The sequence below is a fragment of the Ambystoma mexicanum genome, chromosome 5p, assembly GCF_040938575.1.
Source record: "Ambystoma mexicanum isolate Mex_15411 chromosome 5p, UKY_AmexF1_1, whole genome shotgun sequence".
NCBI classification, from domain to species: domain Eukaryota; kingdom Metazoa; phylum Chordata; class Amphibia; order Caudata; family Ambystomatidae; genus Ambystoma; species Ambystoma mexicanum.
Genome location: NC_090930.1, coordinates 987,468,010 through 987,494,019, shown reverse-complemented (window position 1 = coordinate 987,494,019; position 26,010 = coordinate 987,468,010). Strand labels below are relative to the sequence as shown.

The window sequence follows — 26,010 nt, the reverse complement described above, 5'->3', positions numbered from 1 at the left end:
GTTTGTTAGTTTGATAACAAACAATTGCATTGGAGTACTGTAGGGAAGGCATGTATGACACTAACACAATGGATACAATTTTTAAAACCTTTATTGAATATGTTCGGGTCAGAAGTTCATCAAATCAAAATGGCCTATGCTAACAAAACCTAATGCCTGCCCTATCTCGTGTACAGAAGTGTAAAAAGGAGAAATGTATTCAAAGGAAAAATCAGTTTTCAAAAGAATAAGGGTAGTTGAAGCAGCTCTCCTCACGTTAAACCTTGCGGAGTAAGGGTGTGCTTGTAGGCAGGATGACACACTCTGGTTCACTTTCTAACACTCTGAGCAGTTCGAAATTGTGGATTGAGGCCTTCCTGTCCTTCCACGTTAAAGTCACTTTCTTGACTTTCAAAATTGTATTCCAACATAAGGTTTACAAAGGTGCCCCTCTGCCGGGCTCAAACCTTACAGCACACAATTCACGTAGGTCTCCAGAGGTCGGGCTCAGATCTCTCGCATCACAGTTCAACACAAACTTCCCAGGGGGCTCCCTTCCCCAAGGTTATTGTTCTTCCGGTCTCCATCAATCGGGCTTGCACCCCTTTCAGATGTCAAATACTTTCGAATATCTGTGGCTCGTTTTACAGACCACCGTAGGACCACTTTCACATTAAAGTTCACGTTTATTCTCACTTAATTCACCCTTGCAGTTTGTTTGCTTTATAACTACTAACAATGTACCTTTCACAGAGACTTTCGAATGGGCTACTTCCTTTTGCCGGACCACTCTGTTACTTAGTATCGCTGATCTCACAACTGCTTTTTTCTTCAAAGTTCATTCACACGTCTGCCTTTCTTCGCGTCCCATTCACACACATGCAGCCTTCACTTGTGATATAATGTTGCTACTTCATTTGCTTTAACACACAGCGGTCACTCCAGTCGCAAGCCAACTCACGAGCTATGTGCATTTCTTTCTTGTTTTGCTATTTCCAATTCACGAGTGAAGATTAGTACCACAGGCTTGGCCTCGCCTCTCGAACTATGCCGTTCACCCGGCAGGGTCGCTGGCGTGCTTGAAACACAATGCAATCTTCACTTGTGGGATTTGGCCTTCTCCACATGTCTTTAGCAGTCCGTCGGAGGCAACAACCTCCAGTAGGGAACCCCTGGTGTTTTCGGGCCGTTCCTCTCGTCCCTCAGTTCGTTGCTCTGCTCCAGTAGATGTCCCATCGTCCTAGAAGTTCTGTTCGTACTCATGTTTCGCTATGCTCAGAGTGTGTCTGTAGGTGTTGCGTTTTAATCGTGTGAGAAGAGCTAACTGGTATAAGGTGTGTGCACTTAGTGTAAAGTGCCTGACTTTGCCTGACCCGATTAACCGCACATGTCCACTACGATGCGAGTTATTCTGGTTACTCTCAGTCACCCTCTTCCTCGGCCCAGTGCCTGTATAAAAAAGGGGGAGGGGTAGTTGGGACTTTGGAAAATCCTACAAAATAGGATGGGGTAGATGAACAAAAAAGGGGGGAATACTGCATCTCACCATCGGCTGTCTCACCCCCACTGCCTGAAGACCCCTCAACCAGGTGATCCTCCCGCACTGGTCCACCCCCAGGGTCCAAAGGCGATGGCCGTGCCCTGGCCACCTGAGAGAGAGATCCCCAGGGACTAGCAGGGAGACACCCTCTGGTATCTCACAGTACAGATAGGGAGAAATTGCATATGAGAAAGGAGAAACAGCTTGTAGGGGTTTGGTTATTTGCCCACCCATTGACTGCCCATGGCCACGTTAATCCCTATGCCCATCCCCAACCAGTGCCTACCACTCTCCGCCCAAAACAAATCCTCATGGGAACTCTTTGAGCTTGCTTTAATCAAGCCTTGCCATCAAACTTTGCACTTGAAGTGCCTGCTATTGTGCTTTCAAATTAGTCATCTGAGAGTTAATGACTTCATTGGAGTTATACATCTGCTACTAGTGTAATAATAATTTCTTAACCAGGTTGCCTTCAGCCGCTCAATTTATAAGCACTCTGCGTGTCCTTCACTGAAGTCCTGTTAAGAACAAGGACCACAATTTTGGCCTGTGTATAAGTATTATGCATTTGCCAGGCAATGCTGTTAGATGCCCAGGTACTCATACTATTTTACACCTGCTAGCATTAATGGCCAGTGAATACCACTATGGTTGTGCCTGGCATATACTTTTCTGATTTCTACACAAAAGCCCAAACTGTTGGCATTTTCAACTCTCATTTCTTTAACCACAACATCCAATACATCTCACTGAAGAGAAAGCTAAAATATAAGACAATTCTTTCACTTTATCACAGAAAAAGGTTTAGTACGATGTGCAACCTAGTGATGCATGCTCAAGTTAAACCCATTCCTGTCTAACCAATTTTACAATTAAAATGCGTAACGTATGAAGTAAACCTTGTTAATGTAATACTACAACACAAACCACATTTAATTTACTACCTCATTTTGTAGATTTACTTTACGCTCTAGTAAAGTAACATTTTTTACTTCACCACCAAAGCTCCAAAAGATGTATTGCTACTACCACTATGACTGATAGCCTTAGAGACCTTGGGAGTGATCATTATCCTGTTCTCCAGCATTGGTATCTTTCATAGATTCACATGCTGTGAATATTGCCCACCATCAGGCTGGGAATCCTCGGTTAACCTTTGGTTTTCTCTTGCTGACAGCAAGAAAAACTCTATTTTGTAGGTTGTCACCCTTGTTATGGGTGGTTTTGGTCCCAGCCAATGGGACCTCGAGTAGTTAGACACTAGACTAGACACTAGCCCATCCTGCTCTTCCTCCTTTCAGATTTTGACACATGATAAAGCTTGCCCCGGGGGCAAGCACGGTTTATACATCCAGCAGTGGAAGGAGGACGCATATGAATCTATGAAAGATGCCAATGCTGGAGAACAGGAGTTACAGGTAAGAAACTTTCTCCTTCTTCATCATTTGATCTTTCATAGATTCACATGCTGTGATTAGATTAAGTAGCAGTACAAAGTTGTTGAAGGTGGACAGAGGTAAAAAGCAGTAATTTCTCTCCCAAAATATAAGAGCGTACCTTATTGGAACAGGCGTTGCAGTACCTGCCTTCCCATCCGCGGCACACTGTCTCTCCAGACAGTAGTGTCTCATAAATGTACGCAGCACTGACCAGGTAGCCGCTTGGCAGATGTTGGCAATTGGCACTCCCGCCCACCATGCCGGGAAGTCACTGTAGCTCGTGTAGAGTGCACATATGGGGAGCATACAGCGGCTTCCCCATCGATTTATGGCCGAAGGCATTTATGGGAGAGGAGATCCATTTTGATATGTCCTGCTTCAATAGCGCTTTGCCTTTATTGGTAGGTCTGTAAACTAACAATAGCTGTGTTGAATTTCAGAAGGGCTGAGTTCTGTCAATTTAGTATTTCAGCGTCCCATTTGACATCCAGCGAATGAAGGGCTACCTTGGCCGGGGATGTCAGTTTTTGGTGGGGTGATTACTGTGTTCCTGTGTTCTTGTGAATGTCCGTGGGGAGCTTAGGAATAAATCAAGGGTTGGTCATCAGGAGCACTCTGTCTCTTTGAAAATGCAGCTATGGCTGGTTGACTGAGAGCACCTGGCGCTCGGATACTCGTCTGGCCGACGTCACCGCCACCAGAAAAGCTAACTTACATGACGGGTACCGAAGGGATTTTGTGGCCATTGGTTCAAAAGGCTTCTTCATGAGGCCTGACAGCACAGTGTTTAGACTCCACTCCGCCGAGATCCGTCTTTCTGGGAGAAAGGTTTGAAACAAACCTTAGTGAAATGCTTGACCACCCTATTGCCTTTAAAGGGAAGGGGGTGCTCTTACTCCTTCTTGTGTATCTGCAAATGGCCGTCAGGTGTACCCTATGGAGTTGTGGGCTTGGCCCTGCTTTGCCAATGAGAGCAGGTACAGCAGTATCTCCTCTGGCGCAACCCGGAATGGGTTAAGGTTTTCCTGGTTGATGCCCTGTTAGCCTTCACACCATTTACGAAAACTTTTCCACTTCAGACTACACGATTTGTTTGTGGAGGGGGCCCTGGCCGCTGACAAGATATCCCTGCATTCCTGGGAGATCGTTAGGTTTCCGAACTCAGCAAAATCAGAAGCCACGCCGTTAGGTGGAGGGACTGTGGATTGTGATGTGATTGATATCTTCCCTTGGTCCTGCATGATGAAGTTTGTGGAATTGCCGAGCCTGATGGGCTTGTCCCTCGAGAGCTGGACGAGGTTTGAGCAGCAGGTCTGACACGGCCAGTTTGAGGCAACGAAGATTACTTTGCATGGGTGTTTTCTGACCATCTGTACCGTTCTGCACAGGACTGGGAAGAGTGGAAGAGCGTATGCAAAGAGGTCGTCCCAAAGGAAGGCAAACGCATCCCCCATCAACCTCTGCTGCAGTGTCGTGCTGGCCTATCTTGTGCATTTCTTGTTGTGGATTGTGGCAAATAAGTCCAGCAATGGACGGCCCCACCCCACCGCCGGAATAGCAATTGCACTATGGTGAGGTTGATTTCCCATTCCTTGCTCTGTGACATCAGCCAGGTGAGGCTGTCCGCTGTTTGGTTCTGTACTCCACGAAGGTGAAACGCTTGTATGGTGATGCTTTGCGAGATGGCCCAGTGCCAGCTTTGTTGCGGTTCCTGAGAAAGTGTCATGAACCTCCCTGCTTTTCCAGGTAATACATTGTGGTTGTATTGTCTGTAAGGACTTTGATTGCCCATCCCTCGAGTACCGGGAGAAAAGACTTGAGCACCCACCTGACTGCCCTGAGCTCAAGCACATTGATGTGCAGGGAGGCTTTGTGAGGATACCCCAGCTCTCTGACATGTAGCTGGCCCACATGTGCCCCACCCATTTAGGGAGGCATACGTGACCAGTGTGCCCCACTGGGAGCCGGCTCTTGGAATGTCTTCCCTTTGTTGATGTTGGCCTCGTTGGCCCACCATTGGAGTTGCGTGGAGAGACAGAGAGACCTGCACTTTGTCCCTCCCATGACCTGGATAACTGGGACCAGCTTGCCACCAGGAACTCCTGTAGCTGCTTCATGTGAAGCCTGCAATGCAGGATGAGGGGTATGCAAGATGCCATTGTTCCAAGCAGCCACATGCAGTGGCACACTGTGAGACACTTGTTCTGTGTAAACATCTGGAGTAGCGCCCTGAGGTTGTCCAGTCATTCCAATGATTGCCGCACTTTGGGCTCTTGCGTGGATAACTCCGCTCCAAGAAACACTAGCTTTCTTGATGGATGTAGAGAGGATTTCCTGGTGGCAAGCTGGTCCCAGTTATCCTCTATGTAGTTGATGGCAAAACCTAGGGTTTGGAGGAGACGCACCGTTGCTACCATGGACTAGACTGCCTTTGCCATGAATGGCGCCGGCACTAACCAATCGTCTAAATAGCGGTAGATGTGGTGGCCTTACCTGTGGAGACGAGGTACGTGATGAACGTGCAGGGTGGTCAATTTAGGTCAAACGGAAGCACCCAGAATTGATAGTGGGAGTTGTCGACTACGAACCGTAGGTATTTCCTGTGTCCAGGGCGGATGGAGATGTGGATGTACGCGTCCTGGAGATCCAGGGACACTAGGTAGTCGTGGTGCTGAACTGCATCCATTAATTGTTGTAAGATGACCATGGTGAACTTATGACATTTTAGGAACTTATTTAGTTTTCGCAGGTCCAGGAGGGGCCTCCATTTTTCATCGGTTTGCAGATGACAAAGTACCAGGAGTACACACCGCTCCCCCCGAGTCTTCTTAGTACTTTTTCTATGGCCCTTCTTTGCAGCATGAGCTGCTCTTGCCTGAGGAGCAGGCTTCTGTGTTCTGGGACCATAGGAGAATGCCTTTTTTCTAAATTCCAATAGATGTCCATAAGATACTGCCTCCGGTATCCACTTATCCGTTGTTATTTGTCTCCAGTTGTGGGCAAACCTGGAGGTTCGCCCCCCTGTGGAGCTATGCTCTGGTACATTATCACTGCTGGGTTTTCCACGGCCACCTTCTCTGAGAGCTGGAGGATTGTTTGCCTTGCTGCATCTGGCTGTAATCCTTGGACTTTTGGAATCCATGGTATGATCTTTTGTAGCCCTGTGAGTAGTGGGAGGATCCTCTAGGGTATTGCCTTCCGCCTCTATTGGAGAAGGACATGGATGCCCTTCCTGTGGGTCCCCTGAAAGGACGAAAGGACAGGTGATTTTGCAGGGACGTAGAGGCCCGGACTGTGTATGTGTCTATCTTTTGTTTTTTGTATTTGGTTGAAACAACCTTTTACAAAAAGAAAACACAACATACTTCTTTCAACAATCACATACTACAAAAAGTATTTGATTACAAAATATACTGCAAGACAAAACAATATAAAATAGAATGGAAAACAATCTGACAATCTAAAATTCTGTAAAATGTCCACATCCAAAGCACAGATAACAAAATTATGACATTACTCTTCTAGATCTTACAAGCGACCAATATCACTTGATTAAAAAATAGAGAAGGAGGAACATCCAGCACAACCTTGAAAAAAAAGAAAATGGTCAATCAACAATGTTACAACTAGCAAACACCTGTACCACTGCAATTGTTAGGGAATGAGAGTCATCAGCAATTAACCAACCCCAGAACATTTCTGGTATAAAGCTCTCTCTGTTAAGGCCAAATCTTGAAAACAATCGGTATCTGGCTTGCCAGGTTCCTTTGCATTCCATTAAAAGATGTCTCAATGTTTGATCTTTCGGATTAGAACACCTAGCACACAGACTTGTTGCTAAATCACTTTTACCTCTCTGTGCCAGAACCTCTCCTGTTCTTACTATATTGAGCCAAACTCTAAGGAAATTATTCCTCATTTTCCAATCAGGAAATTTTACTAAGTATCGTGGAAAATAACCTAGATTCTTCTCCTCTACCGTGAATTGATTTGTTTGTCCTCTAGCACGCATAGTTTCTATTGTTTCAATCCAATCCATTTCCTCCAGAGCTTTTTTGGCCTTGCAGGGGTTTTGAATTAAAGTTTCCAGGTCAGTATTTTCCCTAGATAATTTGCGCAAGACCCACCCTTCCAGTTTTCCTAAAATCTCAGAACCACCCATCCCAAGATGCGCTCTGATATCACCATTCAGTACGTCCTCTTGTGCATCAATGATAAGTCTGAATAGGGAGATTAATTTCCAGCCTGCTAGGGCTTTTAAAGAACTTAACCCTAATTCAAATCTGAGGAACACCATCGAGAGGCTCATGGGGAGATTAAGGACTTTCTTCCAAACCAATCCCTCCCATTTCTGTCAATCTGTGTGCCATGAATAGGGTTTTGCTTTCCAGTCCGTAGAATATTACCGGGATAACCTTAGCCTTGTAGAATCTAATCAATGGTAGAAATGAGAATCTGCAATATTTTAATGACATTTTTTTCATCTGTGCTGATAGTTGAAGACTTTTGTTTTGCAAATCTTTCTCAACCTTGCACCTAACGGGGGAGGCATAAGATTGTAAAGCCTACATTTATCAGCTCATCCACTCTCTGGATTTGCTGCCCCCCTCATCTCCCAGTGAGATTAAGGCACTTTTTTAAGACTGTGGGCCTGATCACAACTTTGGTGGTAACGGCGGCGGTACTACCGCCGGCGGTATTAGCCCTACCGCCGAACTCCCCGGCGCTAATAGCGCCGGATCACGAGTTTGGCGGTAATGTAATCCCCCATTCCCTATTGAGCCCATTCGGGAATGCCCCATTCCCCATTGGGCTCAATGGGGAAAATGTGCGCTCTTACCACCGGTGGATTTCCCGCCGGCGTTAATAGCACAAATTTTTGGCGGATTTCCCCCCAGCCAAGAGCTGGGGCGAAATCTGCCGAAGTCCTGATTTGGCGGACCCTTAAATCCGGCGGTAATAGCGCAACCGCCGGATTTAAGGGTTACCGCCAAAGTCGTGATGAGGCCCAGTGTCTAAACACCAGAATCTTTGATTTTTTCAGATTGAGGGTTAAGCCATTTTCACTGGCATAACTTTCCAAACTATTAAGCAACCTCTGCAATCCTACAGGTGTACAGTCTATCAGAACCACATCATCGGCGTAGGCCAGCCAGTGAATACTTGATCTACCGATCACCGGACTGGCCAACGCAAAAGGTTTTAGATATTCACCCGCATCCGCCAAATACAAGTTAAAGAATAAAGGCGCACCCAGGCAACCCTGCTGAACCCTTTTCCACTCTGATAGACTGACAGGTTCTCTTCCTCATCTAGGCGAACTCTTATTGTATTGTCTTTGTGGAATTCAATCGACATGACAAGCAACCCCTCGGGTATGCCCCAAGCTCTTAACTTTGACCACAGTCCGCTCCTGTCCACCGGTTCAAATGCTCGGGAGAAATCCACTCAGGTCCCATACAGCAAATTTCCTACCGGCTTCCCAGTCTTCTCCAACATGACGTTGAGAGCAACACCATTTAGAGCTGCTGAGAGACCCTTCCAGAAACCAGTTTGGTATTTGGAGAGAATCTTAGTCTCCTTTGCCCATTTTTCCACTTCACCCAAAAGGATTTTCATAAAGATCTTTCCATCAATATCCAAGAGGGCAATCAGGCGGTAATTTATTGGTACCGTCTAATCACCCCCCTTGAAGAGTGGAATGATTATAGAAGACTTCCAAGACGGTGGCAGCAATTTCCTGAGTAGAATCTCCGCAAATAACCAAAATAACAATTTAGCCCATAATGATGGATTATCTTTCAACACTAGGTATGTTAACCCATTCGGACCTGCCGCTTTAGAAGATGAGCTTGTCCTAATCAGATCTCTCAAGGTCTGCACATCTAACGGAAGGTCCCATTTTATGCTCTCCATGGCTGAATACGATGGTGTTCTGCAAGAGCCGAAGGTGAATGAAAGATATTCCACCCAAGCCTTTTCAGGGATCAGGTTTACAAAGTGAGCTTTTTGAGCTACCCTCCAATTTATTCATCACCTTCCAGAAATTACCCTAGTCCAAATTTGCCACCAGCTTCAGCATGAGTTCACTATCCTGCTGAGACGTATGACCTTCCTTCCTACCGACCATTGTATATACGTCAAGCGTAGTGCTTTGGATTTCATTCCCAATTCATCCTTTCCGATATTCAATTGCTTTAGCATCCTCAGCTTTTGATTTAGATGTTTTTTCCTCAGCATGGATTCTTCATCAAAAGCATGACAATGTACTTGCCTTTTGCCCCCTCCCTCCAGACTTGGCAGACAGGACGACCAGATACATTTGGAAAAACTGTCCGGAATACAGTTAGCTTTTAGTATGTGATCTGGGGTTTCGCTCAGATGATTATTCAGGGTCTTCCCGTTTGTATTTTTATAGGCGTATTCTGCCTTTTCTACTTTCCACCAACTGCCTTTGTCTACATTTCCCTTCAAAAAACGTATCTTAGAAGGTAAGTACCAGCCTGGAATGATCACTCCCCCCTCCCTTTTCAATGTTCATTGATACATTATAAGCAAAGAGATCAGAGGACAGGAAAAAGTAGTCAATAATGACATTGTTTTACCCTGAGATCTCGTCAGGTTGGCTGGAATGTCACCTGGAAGGGACCCATTACCCATTCTCAAACCCCATCCTTCCAAGAACTCCACCTAAGATCTACCCTTCTCTGAGTGTTTCCACCCCTCTGTAACCAGGCCTTCTTTTATCGGGCGCAGGCAATGAGAATTTAGGTCTCCACCCAAAATGATGTGAGCTCCCCCATAGAGAAGCTTAATTTTCTCCAATGAGACAGCCAGATCCCCCAAAAAGGCTTCCAGACTGGCATGTGCAGGGTTCCAACAAACATGCACAAATATCAATTCTGACAAATAAATCTGACACTTCAAAGAAACCCAACAAATTTGAATACCACCATAATTTTTTTAAGTTAATAAAGAGTCCCTCATTAAGATATTTCTGAATGCCAAAAGCAAACCACCCAATGGTCTGCCTTTCACTTTTTGGGTGGCAGCCTGGGAGAAGACTCTAAAGCCTTCAATTTCAATTGGGTTGACCATCCATGTTTCTTTGAGCATTACAATGTCCCCAAGATTAAAGAGAAGCTCCTTCATTTTTTGCGATGTGAATGTATTGGGACCCAGCGTGTTCCAGCTGATTAGTCTAAACTCCTTTTGTCTTAAGGTGCTGGGTTCCTACCCCCAGTTTGAGGAGAACCTGCGACAATTTCTGGCAGGAGAGAGATGGATGTATTATCTCTGTTAACCCCATTAACCTCAGCCCTCATGGCAGAGGAGTGGCCTTCCTGTGAGTCCCCCGACCATTCCGTTGCTCTTGAGCTCCATTTTGACAAATTCTGTTTTGGCTTCTGTAGTTCCACCGGACAGGTACTTGATACTCGAATCCTGAGTCCTTTCAGCTCTTTTGAAGCTCCCTTTATTGCTCCTTTGCACTCTCTTGTAGTAAGACCAAGTTCCGCCATAAACACATTTTGAGCGTTAGGAAAGCGGACATATTCAATATCTTCTGATTTAATCATATAAAGACTTGGCACTTTTTTCAAGTGTGACAAAATAACACTTCTGCAAAGTGATCTGGTGGCTTTTTTTATTCGATATAAGGTATAGCCAGACCTTGGGAATTGCAAAAATTGATGTTTCATCCTCTGTGGCTGCCCCCTAATCGATCCGATGGGCCCTGTCCTTTGAGGCCTCCACTGAAATGTCTATCATCAGTCATTTCCCCAAATTTCCCCATTCCATTGTGAACTATGTTCAATGAGCACTGTTTACCTTGCCCCAATTTCACTTCTTCCAGCATCATATATTTCCCAGAAATGTGGGTTTTAGATTGCCCCATCAAAAAAATGGGGGATATCCTCCTATTTGATTCAACTAATGACAGTACTTTACTATTTTCACCAGCCGACTTCAATGCCGCATGCTGTTTGTTTATTAAGAAGATTGGTGCCACTGGTATTTTCTTTTTATTACTGCCCCAAAAAAAGCTAGGGCCCAGCGATTTGTCCCCTTCCTTCCTTCCTTTGCCCAAAGCTTCCTCCATTTTCTCCTTCTCCACTTCCTTCCAATCCGTTTGAAGCCCCACACTTATGTTAATACCCTAATTTCTTCTGGGTGTATGTCTGCTGACTCGTCCTCTTTCGTTCTTTTCAAGATGGGGTGGCCACCCATAGGATGTTCTACTAATAAGTCTTTATTGGGGGCCTTTGCAGAGTCAGAAGCCTCTCTCCCCTATGTAGATGATGCTGCAGTTGGCTTAGGCAGTGATTTCAGAAAAGAGATAGTTTTTGTTTTCTTGATTTTTTCCCTCCCTTGATTTGTTGGTTTCTTCCTACCCTCACGGGAGGGCATGGTCCCTTTACTTTTCCTCCTCCTTCTCGCCTCTCTTTTCCTTAGTCTCCTTCTATTTTGGGATAGGCACTGCCCTGTCTCTGAGCTGGGCTGGCCTATCGATTCTATATTTATCTGAGAGTTTTCTTCCACCTGATTTGACAATTGCTCCACCATCTCTAGAGAGGCATCGACTACATTGGCAAGCCGTAGAAATTCTTCAAGGACAGATTCTGACAGAGGAGTATCATCAAAAATAGGATTATTGGCCTCCTCTGTGTCTTCTATTTTCTCTTCTGGCAGCACTCTGACAATTGGTTTAATTGTAGTCAAAAGATCTAGGAGAAGGATCGATGCACTAACTTCCTCCTCCTTTTTTGATGTCAGTGAACGTTGAATTGCTGATATATCCACCCCTTGTTTAAAGAGTGCCAATCTAATTTCTTTCAAAGAGGGTGCCAGAGAAGTATTAATAACATTGTTGCACCCCACAAGATTTGAATCCAAGTTTGCCACCTCCCTTGTGAGTTCCAAGAGGATCCCTGGTTGCCCCTGAACCTCGGTCCTTAATAGTTCAAAGACAGAGACCATTGAATTTAGCACAATGTTCAGGGCAGCCAGGGTATTATTATCCCTTGCTTGCAAATAGTTCTGTGGTGACGATGACTCTGACAACACAGATAGATCCACCTGTTCTTCTCTTGAACTTTCTCCTGATGGTAAGGGGCATATTCCTCCCGTATTATGGATTCCCTCTTTAGTACGACAAAACACTCTTTCATCTTCATGAAAGGATTCGTTAAAGGTAGGAACCTCTTTCCTTCTGTCATTCTCTCTCTTATGAGGTGTTAGTTCTTGAGCAATTAAGAAGGCATCTTCATCATTCGTACTTTTACTTCTCTTTTTTCTGAAGTGAATGTCTATTTTCCTCTGAATTTTCTTAGTTGTTATTGTGTTTTCCAGTCCTCGCTTCCAAGCGTCAGCTATACTCTGCTTTCCCTCAACTTGGCCGGGTCTCAAGACCGGAGTGCGGAGCTCCATTCCAGCCTGATTGTGAACCTCAGTATGGATTTGGGCCTGGATAACTTGCTTCTTGGGACCCTCTACTAGGTTGCCATTGTGTACCTCCAGGCCAGGCCCCTTTCAGGCTCACTATTTAGAGTGTCTGGGCTTTTTTCCCCATTAAGGGGTATTGGAACATCTTGTTCCGGTGCTCTCAGATCATACAACATCGAGGTGCTATGTAGTTTCATCACCTTCCTGGAGTAGGAAAATTTCCCGCCGCCCAGGCAGCGACACAATTAGAGTAAAAACACTAGGATGTTATAAACTTATTCAATTGACCACCACTATTTGAGCAAGGCACTTCTTTTACTTGTTATGGTAACTTCAGGAACCTTCACCACTTGCCACCTCCGTCAACTTTCATTTCCACTTGGGGCAATTTAGATTTCAAAGACCCTCCCCTAAGCCCAGGACAAAACAAGATCGAAAAAGGCGAACAGTATCAGGAGAAAGGGGGCTCAGCAAGACACGCCCCCTATCCAAACTCCAACAACCACGCCTTCTTACTTCCTTTTGAGTTTTGAACTTGACACTTTTATGCATCCAGCTACAACTTTAGCTCGAATCCTTCTTTGGCCCTTAACTTCCCCTAGCCGTATACCAGCTCACTAAAGGAGTGATGTTAGCGTAGCGTTACTTGTGAGAGGCGCTGGTTCAAGGAGCAGCGCTTCCGCGATCTCCTGCTTGCCTGTCCCACGCGGCTTGCAGCCGCTGCTGTTCCAGCAGCCGTGGAAGTGTAAAGCTATAAGGTAACTGTCAGTCTCTTAATATGATTTGAGGAATACACTGTGACTCCCGCTATGCCACGCACTCAGCGTTCAACAGGTGCCTGCTTTTTCCAAAGTGAAAGCAGGCGGCGCAGGGTATCAACTTTACACACAAATCACAGCCGCTATCGGCTTTCACCAAAGTCAATATTAGCAACGCAGGATCAAGGAGAATCGCCTCTGCAGTCTCCCGCTTGATGCTGCACACAGCTCACGGCCGCTGTCGACTTTCCCCAAAGTCAATATTAGCAACGCAGGATCAAGAAGAATCACCTCCGCAGTCTCCCGCTTGATGCTGCACACAGCTCACAGCCGCTGACGGCTTTCCCCAAAGTCAATATTAGCAAAGCAGGATCAAGGAGAATCCCCTCTGTAGTCTCCCACTTGATGCTGCACACAGCTCACGGCCGCTGTCAGCTTTAGAGTCACAAAAAGCAATAACTGTAAGGTAACTGATGAGTCTCTTACCCAGATGTCACTTATGTCGGTTGTGGCATAAATTATGATGATGTTACGGAAACCTTCTCTGTATAGACTGGTGTGAAAAAGTACTCTTCCTTCTCCTTCTCCTTCTCCTTCTCTGGCCCCCAACGGACCACAACAGACCACTTGTCCTCCACTTCACTCCGCGCGTGCTCCGCGCTGGAATGAGAGTTATATATAGCTTCTGCAGTCTCTCTCAACACAGGCTCCTCCTCCAGGAGTAAGGATAGCAGAAAGACTCTGGCCCCAGACCACAACAGACCACGTGTCCTCCACTTCACTCAGCGCGTGCTCCGTGCTGGAATGAAAATTATCTACAGCTTCTGCAGTCTCTCTCAACACAGGCACCTCCTCCAGCAGTAAGGATAGCAGAAAGACTCTGGCCCCAGACCACAAAAGACCACTTGTTCTCCACTTCACTCAGCGCACGCTCCGTGCTGGAATGAAAATTATATACAGCTTCTGCAGTCTCTCTCAACACAGGCTCCTCCTCCAGCAGTAAGGATAGCAGAAAGACTCTGGCCCCAGACCACTTGTCCTCCACTTCACTCCGCCTGTACGTGTCTATCTTGATGGCTTTGTGAATTTGAATTTTTGGACCAAGAGCTCCTCCCCATCGAATGGCATCTCCACCACCTTATGATGGATGTTGATGCAGAAGTTCGTAACATTTAAGCCATGCTTGATGTTTCAGGACAAGGCTGTTCCCTACCTGTTTAAACCTGTCTTTGCAATGTCCACCGCCATATTAATACTATGGTTGGAGGCCTCCTCCCCTTACTTGAGGAACGCGCTGGTCTCCTTCCTCTTTTCCTCCGGAACATGCTCTAGGAGCAGAGCACATTTCTCTGTCATAGTATGCAATGATGGTGAGAGAATTGTCCGCCTTCACTGTAATGGCCCCTTTCGCCAGCCATTCAGACAAGGTACATATCTGGCCTTTTACGCACTTAATTCTAGTGAATACAGCACTTTTCTTTTTCCTGTAAAGTGTAAAACCTGGAAATAAATTAGTGTGTGTTTTTCACTTTGTTCAAATGCTTTGATTTTACGTGTTACAATGTTATTTAAGAATTTTGAATCACTATTTGCACTGAAGAGAAGCAGTCTCTTGCTCTCCTATCCATTCTCCTGAGGTGGTAGTATGTACACTGATGGACAGTGTGAGGAAATATTGCATTGCTTTGGGAGATGTTGAAGCCATCCTGCTCTCAGTATTGCACTTTTCCTAACTTCTGATTCTCCCATGTCTATTGTGTGACATTGCCAAATGTCTAGTACCTCTATACATCTCCTGCTTCATGTGTAGGATAGTTCATGGAAAGAGGCATGGAGCTTGGGACAAGCCAGTTATGTCAGGTAAGCCGTGCATGGGACTGCCTATGCCCCAACCCTACAAGCCTTTCAGACAATTTAGTTCCCAGACATAGCTTGTCAGGAAACTTAGTTCAGTGGGCTGATAAACCTGCCACACAGATCAATGTTTCACCTGCAAGTTCCAAACCTGTCAATAGCTCTGTGAGCTCATGCATCTGCATGCAGTGATATGTGTTTAGGGTGGAGATAAAAGGTTTGAATTGTAGCAGAACTGACTTAGCTTCCCGGAGGGTAAATGTTTGATGGTTCAGAACTCACACATCTCATCAGTGCTGCCATACTTGCCATTCAGTACAGGTAAAGCATTTGGATGGAAACAAATTCAGCATCTGCTGATAGGAAACTCTGAATCTGCAATTTCCAGCCTAACTTCAAAAGCAAGTTTGCATACATTTAAAAGGAACCACGCCCTAATTTTCAAACTAAACTATATTTTTTGTTGGAAAATGTATTTTCAGCATGTATCACTTATTACTGCTATGCCAAATTAGAAATAAAAAGGAGAGGGAGAGCTGTTACAAACCCATGAGACAGAGGACAACAAAAGACTGACATTGGGGCAAACAGATACAACACAATGGAAAGGAAGGAGAGCTAGAGGAATACAATGTGAGAGAAAACAGAGGAATTAATACGAGTGAAAAGGCACCAGAGTTACAGCAATGAGACAGCAAGACAGAGGAGAGAAACAGCAATAATAGTATTCCGAGACAGGATATGCAGATCGATACAGAGCAAGAGAACAAAACAACAAGTATGCAAGCACACAATAGTGAGAGGTAGAGCTACAAAGTGGGAGGCAGGGAAAACAAGTAGCAACAGGAATGACAGAGACAAAACATGGGGAAGAGGCCACGAAACAGGTAAAAAGGCAGCAACAGTCAGATGGGAAAGACATAGTAGTGATGCAGGTAGAGAAAGGGACTTTAATTATGAATACCCAACTAGTTGGTATATGGTTCTGTAGCTATAGTACATTCTTAAGAGGTCCTATGTCCTAATGATATGAAGATGGACCTGGACAACACACACCTACAAGTTATTGCATGAAAGAGCATTTTCCACAAGTGTAATACATTATTTGAAACCAGATAACATGAAATACGACTATATTTTTTCCTATATTTTTCCAAACGTTAAACTTTATGCACACATTGGATGTATGTCCAACACCTTTTACTCTCTTGCAAAGGTGAATACTCATTTTTACTCTCTTGAAATGTGGATTTACTCTTCAAATCTCAAAACAGGGAGGAAAATATTCCCACCTCAAAATCCTATCTGGAGCACTGCCGATCGCCAGTACTTTCTTTCCAAATGTGTCCTGCTTGTGTGTTTGGTTGTACGGAGGCACTGTGCATTGCTGCTTTTCCGACTTGGCGCCGCCGATACCACTGACTCTGGTGAAGGCTGAGATGTTAGGCATTTAGGTGCGGACTCAGGAGGGTTTTATTTCTTGTCCAGCCGACTTTTTACTGTTTGTGCCGTGAACAGTTGTTTCATTGTTTTGAGGTCTTTCTGCCAAACCTAATCCCGGACCGTTATGGACACTACCGCCTTTCACCCCTCGCGCATGTGGTTGAGCAAGAAGCATTCTTGTTTGTCTTCGGAGGCGAGGAGGATGAATTATTTGCATGTCTTCATAATCGTCAAGTGGAATCCCAAGATGACATGCTGAGAAGAGGGTTTTGCATTCTCCTCTTCTAGAGGGTTCTCCTGTGGGGATTCAGTGTCCCAGTCATTGTACCTGTGTGGGGTAAGAGACGAAAACGATATGTCCCGGGGATCATCTGCGTATGTGTCTGTTAGTCCCCATCCCTCCTGTGTCGGCCGCCTTGGAGGCAAGATTGTGGCACCTTTTGTGAGGCAACGATGCCAGCCTGGGTGATGTGCTTCAGGCACTAGGGTCTAGACGGGACCTGGAGGGTCTTGGGGGTGAGCGAGAGATCAATATGGATAGTTAATGGTGCCGCTGGGACATCGTAGTAGACCTGCCCGTTGATCTCGACCTGGATCTAAGCCGTGAAGGTTTATGTGGTGTTACAGGCTGGGACGGCAGCTGGGGCATTGGTTGCAATGCATACAGCACCGGTTTCATCAGTGCAGAAACACTTGTGTACAGGTGCGTTATAAATGCCATATCATATCACAACATATCATATCAGCATCCAGTTGGGTAATCACCCTCTCTAAGGATGAGAGTACTTGCAAGGAAAGTAAGGTTTGCAGGTTTGTTAGCAATGACCGCATTTCCCTCTGATGAATCTCTAGATGGCTTTGCCATGGAATCGGTGTAGGCCCCACCTCCCGCCGTGGTTGCTGTGGGCCATGCCCTAATTGGTTGTCTTCAGAAACTTGCCTTCCTGGTGTTATTGGCCTACTTGGGGACCCTTCTTGCAGTATGACAGACTCTTCTTAGTCTGAACCTTGCATTTGCTTGCACTGCACCTCAAAGTCTGCATCTATATCGTGCTGCAATGTTTCCTCTGGAATAACCTTGGAATATGCAATTGGAGAGATTAGTGAGGTCCCAACTTGATGTAAGGGGCTCCACCAGTACGAGGGCTGCGGTTGGAGTGGCTGATCCAGTATATTCTGGGGGTTGCTGGTGTAACGGTTGTGACTGCAGCTTTTTTTGCTTGACAAGGGTATCCTCAACGATGTCAGCGACAAGCCGCCTTTTTGTGGTTTTGTACTGATGATGTCAGCGACAAGCTGTCTTTTTGCTGTTCCTTGTGCCTCATTGACAGGGATTTTTCTGTACCCTAACTGGGCACTCCTGCCATCCGCGATGGGGTGCCCGTTGGCCTTTGGTCGTGCTTTGTTGGCCGTTCTGTCAATGAGCTGGTACTCTGCTTGTGTTATGATGGCATAGCCGTAGACGGGCCTTCTTCAGGTGATCTCGTCGACGAGGCAGAGGGGAGCCTTTTGCTGTTTCTGGAGATGTGCTTGAAATGTCCACTGGGTCCAGATATGGATGCCGTAGATGATGAAGTGTCCGTGGTCATGGTCGCCGTCAACACCGTCGGAGTGGTCTTATGGCTCAAGAGACTGGCCAGCACCGGGGACTTGGAATGCTCTTTGTGCCCCACCCAATGTGTCCATTGTCTTTGTGGAGAACCCTTTAGATCCCTCCACCGACTTAGATTTGTGCTCATGTGTGGGCTTGTCTGCTGACCTACCGGCTGGTGTTTCCCCCATTGACACACTCAGCGGCGGGCTGCTCTTCCGCAGGCTCGATGACTACTGATTTTTCCAGGATGGCGATAGCCTATCAGGAGCTCTGAAAGACCTCTTCTCACACGTCAAGGGGACCTCTTGCCCCGTCGATGGCTCATAGCCATGGGGGACCCAACGCTTGTGTTTCTTCGGCAGCGGTTCCTCCGACCTGCCTCTTTCCTTCGAGCATGGTTGCTTCTCAGCGAGGATGGCTATGCTCTTTGTTGACTCAACATCGGAGGGGTATTCGGGGTAGTTAACCTGGTTGAGCCAACATACTAGCCACTGGTTCCTATCCTTAAAGGTCTTAGAGCTTAGGCCTTTGCAGATGCTGCAACACTCGACAGTGTGATGGGGTACAAACAGTATATGCAGTCTGTATGTTTGTCCCCTTAATATACGTTTTTAGGCCAAAAGTGCCACAGGCCTTAAAAAGAGGTCTTTGCTTCCCCTCCATCCCCACTTATCTGTCACATGTTGTTATCCGAAAATGTAGAGCTGTTCTGTGAACAGTTACAAAGTGATAATGTTTAAATTAAACTGTAAATGTAGATTCTACGTGGAAAGAAACCTGAGGACTCCGTTCAGCTTCAACATGCGGTTATAATCTGAAGGGATGAAGAGGAGGAGGGGCTAGTGTCAAACTACTTGAGGTCCCATTGTCTGGGACCAAAACCACCCAAAACAAAGGTGACAACCTACAAAATAGAGCATTTTTCCTGTTTTCAGCAAGGGAAACCGAAGGGTAACCGAGGATGCCCAGCCTGATGCCGGGGAATATTAACACCATGCGACTCTATGAAACATCCAATACCGGAGAATGACCCTTCCCCAACGTATGGCTCTTAGCTTCGCTTTGGGCCTAAATTTGGTGGCGGGTCATTATTCAGCGATAATTACCCCTCCCTCGATCTGTAAGGCATTGTGGTACAGTTTATTGTTCAAAATGACTGTGGCAAGCTGCAATGTTTCAAGAATATATTGCAAGAAATTATATTTTCCAACTAGCTTCGAATAACACAGTCGAATTGCCCAAGTTTTGTATGAATGCCAAGCAAATCACTTGGCTTAGGAAACACCCCAAGGGCACGTCTCCAAATATTAATGAACATAATATGATGCTAGAATAAAACGTCAACTTATCTGTGTCAGAGAATAATGTGGCAGTAATAGTGTGGCAATTAACCATGCAGTGAAAATATTGTGCCAGAAAATAATGCTGATGAATATTATGTAAAAGTATAACGTGAAAAGACAACGATGACGGTGAACGATGACTGCGGTGGTTTTTGCACAACAGACAATTTCTTCAGCATTTCTTTTTTACAGGGAACACGGATTGGTTAATATCCTATCGAGGCGTAAAGACATCAGAATATCATGCCACAGACTACTAACAATACTTTTTTTGCGAATTAGTACCTATAAAATGCATTGTTTTGGTAACACTCCGAATGTCAACACACTCAAATGAAGGCAGAACCTATCATGTTCCAGTCAGCTCAATCAGAGAATGTTTTTACATTTTTCTACATGAACCCCTAATCCATTTTAAATTTATTAGCTAGTTCACATAGTCACTGTTTGCAAATTACTTGAATTACCACACTTCTAAATGTGATTTAAATTAATCAAATTAATTCATTATCATATGAAAATCTAGAGTGCTATAGTCATTCCTCTCTTTTAAGCCTGCTCTACATATTTGGGTTGGAAGAACTTCAGCAAGAGCATGCGATAATCTACAAAATAAAACAAAACATCCTTACTGTCTAGTAAAACCATTCATGTCTTTCTTTATTGTGTTATAGAGATCTATTTGACTTTTTGATCTATTTGACTTTTCACATAAAACTCAAAATTAATTATTACCCAGACATGGTAGTAGAAAACAAAATTTAAGAGTCAATCCACCAATCCTCGGAGCATTTTATCATACAATTATAGCCTCTTCAATACTTTCACAAGTCCGATAGATAGAAAGGCTTTGTGCCCAGAGGATAGGAGATACCAGAAATCTCTAGTTTCCAGCCATCCCGACTTATCCACAAATCGAGAAAATTACTGTATACTTAAGTCTCTTGTTCCTTGACACTCCGTCAAAATATGGTACAAAAATTGTTGGATCACCAGTTTACAAAGCGAACAAAAATGTATCACAGGTCTAAGCCTCAGTCTACTCGATATTATTTCTCCGGTGGCAGTAGATTTAGCCGGAATCTTAGCATGACATCTCTTCCTTTACTATGCGGAGACTGTATGAGATACCGTGGCAGAGCTCCTAAACATTTATCCCAGATAGATGGATTCCTGTGGAACTTTAGCCCTCACATGGCATATATGGTGTTTATCCAGTCCATTTCATTCAGCAATGGTTTGTGTTTAGCTCAGCTTCATTTCTCTGGAGGCGATGCAGGGTACACAAGACCTTCACCTTCAATTTTTCCATGAAGACATTCGTATGGCCATTTGACTAGCCAATACAACTGCAGCAATTTCCACTCCAAACACACCGCCAATGATTTTAAGCCTAATTTGTATCAAAGTGATGCTATTGGCAAGGACAGGGGGAGCGACAGGGCCTTCTTCCAGTGCCTTCCTTCTAGATAGTTCCAATCCAAATCCCAAACTTGGGATTCCATAACCATACCATACAGGAGGGTGGGGATGGCTTTACCCTTGTAAAATGTAATCATTAGAATCATAGAAAATGTACAAAAATGTTTATTGTTTTTCATTTGCTCAGCCATTAATTGCTATCATATTGCATACTTGCATTGCATAAACGTTAACAATATACCGTTTCACGTGTGAAGCAGTTGCCCCTTGGAGCCTACGGCAAGGCTGCGCCTGACCACACTACAGAAAGTGACCCCACCGCAGAAAAGGGAAGTTGACCAATCTGAACTCTTTGACAGGGTGATTACGCAGAGTTCTGCACCATTTCAGCTCCTAAACCTCATGGAAGTTACAATTTATCGAACATTCTGTGTGGCTGTCTGAACTTGTGGTTCTATCGGTGTAAATAGGAAGTGGCATAGTTACACATGAAAAAAGAATGTTAAAGTGAGTTACGTGGCTTTCTCTATTTTTAAGGAAGATGCAGTGAAGTAGTGTGCAAAGAAGAACGGTAGGCAATGGAGAAAGGAGGACCAAAAAGAGGGTTCTCCAAAGCAATGTTATGTATGCGCCTGGAAGGACACCAGCATTGTGTCCAATAGCATGAGTGTACTCATAATAAAATGTGCATCACCCCAGGCCACACACAGCTCACAGATCTATGCTCATTCTTCACCCGTTTTTTTGTGGCATTTTTTGCAGAACATTTTTGCCGAAAGAAATCATCTAATTTTTTTATTATTATTTGGGGGAGGGGGGCTCCTCCTAATTCCCCTTGCCCTATTATTTATTCCCTATACAACACCCCACCCTAACCCTTATATGCCCCCCTATTTTTCGATGCCGCTAGAAAATAAACGGGCGATGAATGAACGTCATAACCCCCAGTGAACCGGTCTAGACTGCAGAACTGTATCTGAAATTTGCACTGACTTGGTTACGCTATCAGGTGCATACAAAATCGTGATATCACGTCCACCCCAACGTCTGCAACCTCTCAAACGCACTGCACTGTTCTCGTAAAAGTCTAATATTAGTCGTAAGACCAGGTCACGTGCAGCTGGTTCCCAATCAAGCTCTCATAGGCCACCTACACATTACCCCTTTTCATGTTGCAATTTTTTCAGGACACTCTTTTGGACAGTATGGGAGACTCAACATAGCAGTCACAATGAACAGTTTTGTCTGTGCACAGCCAACCGCATTACACTAGTCATAGCAGCCAATCAAATTGGTGTTTGGAATAGCAAACCCAATATTCGTCATATAACAAATTTGACAAAACTTTCGAGACTTTGGATTTTCATCAGACTCAGAATGGTTTTAAGTTGGAGCAAACTCTATCCAAATTTACATTAAGGCCATAACGCATTTCCTGCCATAGCTGTGGGCAACATTCCTTTGGGATTTTGAATAAATACTACATGCAACTTTTGGGGAAAACACACTTGCATGGCAAATACCAAACTGGTCTCCTTCTACTTCGAAGATTTATCATACTCCTATTGCGCATAGGTAACTGGGGCTCGGAAAAATATATTAAAAAAAATTGGATCAGCTAATTGTGTGGTAATAAACTTTGAAATAAATTATCAAATTGTATCTATATTTTAAGCATGCACACCACACCCGCACAAAGGAAAACACGAATATTCCAGAGACATATGGAAGTTCCGAAAGCTTCAAAACATCCCTCATTCAGATTTCAAAAGAATTTATGAAAGTGAAACCATTTTGAAAAATCCAAATAAATCAGAGGTCTGAAAAATAAGAAAACATTTTGATAAATCTGAAAATGGCCTGGTGAGGACTGAAAAGCAGAGTCAGAGAATGCAGGAAATGCAGCAGAAAGGACCACATTTTCAAAAAACAGAGAAAAATGAAAATAAATCAAAGAAAAAACTTAAATGGAGTTAAGTCTGCCACCTGAAAAATTGTACACTCATTCATCGAACCTAAACTCATGCTACAGTTACAGCAAAACTTTACAATAGTCACTTTAAATATTGGGTAGGTTACATGAAAACTATACTTCAGGCCAGTGTTGTGAGCTTTTGCTGTACACCTAGGCAAGGTTTGATGAGTGTCTTATTCATACATAGCCAATGACAGCAGTTCTAGGATTACCCCTAATGCAGTACTCACAATCCCCCTAACAGCGAGATTTTGCACCTTAACTTTGGCCTTCCCATAGAAGTACTTTTTTTAGGTTCTAACCTTAACTCAAACTGACGTTTTCATTTGTCATTATAGAGCCCAAGTCTGAAAAAAAATCATCATCTAAAAATAATGTAAAGAATGCACTTTTTTTCAGATGCCTGATTTTAGGAATGAATCGGGTCACCTTACGCTTGAAGGTGACTTGCGCATTTCTAGGGGGCTGTGCACTAGTGTGAGTGACAGATGCTCTGGCTAGCCCCCAAGCATGCACTAGTGCCAAGTCCACGCTCTGACACCAATGTGTATCAACGTCCTTGTGGATGCTCGAAGCACATTTCGCTGTGATGGGCCCTAAACGGTGTGTAATTGTGAAATGTAAAAAAAGGAAAACATCCGGAGGGAATGTTTTGTTTTCTCTGCATTGCAAAATCAATACCTTTTTGTGACTTCAGGACTTTGTAACGCGCAGAACTGCCCCCCTCCCACGAAAAGCGCAGTGGGATGTGCATCTGAATGTGTGCATCTCGAATGCACACATGTAGGGCCCGATTCATGGTTAAGGGCACTTTTATCCCGCAACGTATGTGCACCAGAACATCACTGCACGAGTCGGCACGCAGAATTTATTCTGCATGCTCCGCGTATTCATGGAATTGTTCACACAAAGTAACCGTATATGCAATTCGTGGCCAGAATGCCCCGACACACCCCACGCAAATCAAAAACAGCCAGAAACAGCCACCATTGCATGCACCCGGGCACGCATAAGTGCACCCTCAAAACAGTACATGGGGTACTCCGCAAGCATGCCTGCATCTCAAGAACCCTGCGCATGTTCCCCAGTAACTTTTACCGGCACCCCGACAACATGCGTACGATTTATCGTAACTCAGGTAAAACTCAGAAAATCTGCATGCGAACCCCCGTAAACCGACCCTGCACCCCACTATGTAGCATATGTGCATCCCTGAGCCCAATCCGAATCCCGTCTGCGTGAATGCACCCTGAAATCCGACATGCAAACTCACCTCTGCGCCTCAAATCCTATGCCCGAGTGTCCTTATGCCTGCCTTCGAGTGGTGGAGAGATCGAGGGATTTGCATGAGCGTTTCGCAAGCGAGAGGTTGTGCAGTCAAATGCATGAATACACTTTGCCGTGCACATTTGTGGACGTGCTATGATGTAATGCATGCGGCTTGTCCCTCGTAACGCCCACTTATTCCCTTGTTCTTCCTCATTTTCTGAATTCCTCCTCCTACCGCGCACTCTGCTCAGGCCACCCCCACGCTCTGCGTGGAGTCTCACGCAAGGCACTCGCCAGCTCAGAGAGACATGCCGGGCCTGCGCAAAATCCACGCAAGTCCAAGGAAAATCCTGCGCATTTGATTCCATGAATCGACAAATGGGATTAAGCATGCAGTTTGGCATGCAAGTTTCCTATTTTCGGCGAATATAATTCCATGAATGGATCGGCCCTCAGATCCTCGTTGCGAATTCTGTGCGTATTATTATTGGCGCATGTAAAAGGATGTTTTAGAGCATCCCTCTTCACTGCTTCCAAAAAAGGTTTTGAGAATAAGGTTGTGTGTTAATACAAAGCACACTTTTGCCCACACATTTTGATGGCATTAATTTATATTGCTGTTTTTTTATGCTGGCCAGAAGAACAAAGGAAACGTGTATTGCCAACGTGGAGTCAAAATACACGTGTAGCAGGAAGTACAGGAAAAGCTACCTTATTTTTTATACTAGTAACATCAGTTTAAGATTGTAGCATAAACATATTCTGAAGCGCTAGAAACAATAAATCATTCCCTGCCGAACATGGAGGCATTAAAAAGCATTTTCCAACATTCTGCTAAACAGCAGCGGTAGCGGGATTGAAAAACAAAAGCCTGCCTGCCAACTAGCCTGACTGCAGCTGAACAAGCGACGCACCCATGTGAGGCGAAAATGCAGACAGGGCAAAGCGCTTTAACAGTGAAAGCAACTAGAACACCTCTTCCGATCAAATGTACGGGAATTCAGATTAAGAAAACTGAACAGTCCTCCTGTCCCTTCAGCACACAGCTCCACTTTCTAGGGGTCAGTTTCCATGTAAACCGGTTTAGCTGAAAGCCATAGAAGGAAATGTATTGAAACAAGTGACAAGGAAACCGACAGCCTGTGACCAATGGATACATCGGCTACCTAGCTTCGAGATTTCATTTGGAGATCAAAGAGATGTATAACAGATCACCACTCCTATGAGCCTGGGATGACTCTCTACCAGCAATCGAATGCTTGCCACTGTGAAAGACAGGTAACAAACGGTTTCTGGAATGACACAGAAGGGAATAGTTTCTTACCTGTAACTCCATTTCTCCAGCATTGGTATCTTTCATGGATTCACATGCTTAGAATATTCCCCGTCGTCAGGCTGGGAATCCTCGGTAAGTTATATAGACATTTTCCATAGGAAAAATTCCGACACTTTTGTGTCCTATCTACGTCGTTTTGGGCCGCGCACGCCGGTGCCACTAGGACGTAGGGGTATATATAGCACCGCCCCCGCGGCTCCCTCAGATTTCAGCCCCCAAAGTAGTATGGGGGGATCTCTGGTTTGCATGCTCAGGGGAGGCCGGCGGGCGCATGTAAATCCATGAAAGATACCAATGCTGGAGAAATGGAGTTACAGGTAAGAAACTATTACCTTCTCCAGCATTGGATCTTTCATGGATTCACATGCTTAGAATAGATTGTATAGCAGTATCCCCCAACATTGGAGGCGTGTATGCAAACCAACATCACAACAAGCACAGTGCCCACTTACTATGGCAACACATTACATTATAGCATGTTAACTGTAAAAGACACAACACTTTAAAGCATAGTTGCCGAAGGATGCAACCCCACTTGGGGCTTACCTTATTGGAACAGGTGACGAAGTACTGCCCGCCCCATCTGTGTATCTTCAGCATGTTGCTGTGCAAGA

The 26,010-nt window shown here is 44.8% G+C and overlaps 1 protein-coding gene across 7 annotated transcripts in view; it reads right to left on the bottom strand.

Moving 5' to 3' along the window:
* Positions 1-26,010, bottom strand: part of FARS2 (phenylalanyl-tRNA synthetase 2, mitochondrial) — a 2,528,336-nt gene that overhangs the window by 421,994 nt on the left and 2,080,332 nt on the right. The window lies entirely within an intron of this gene.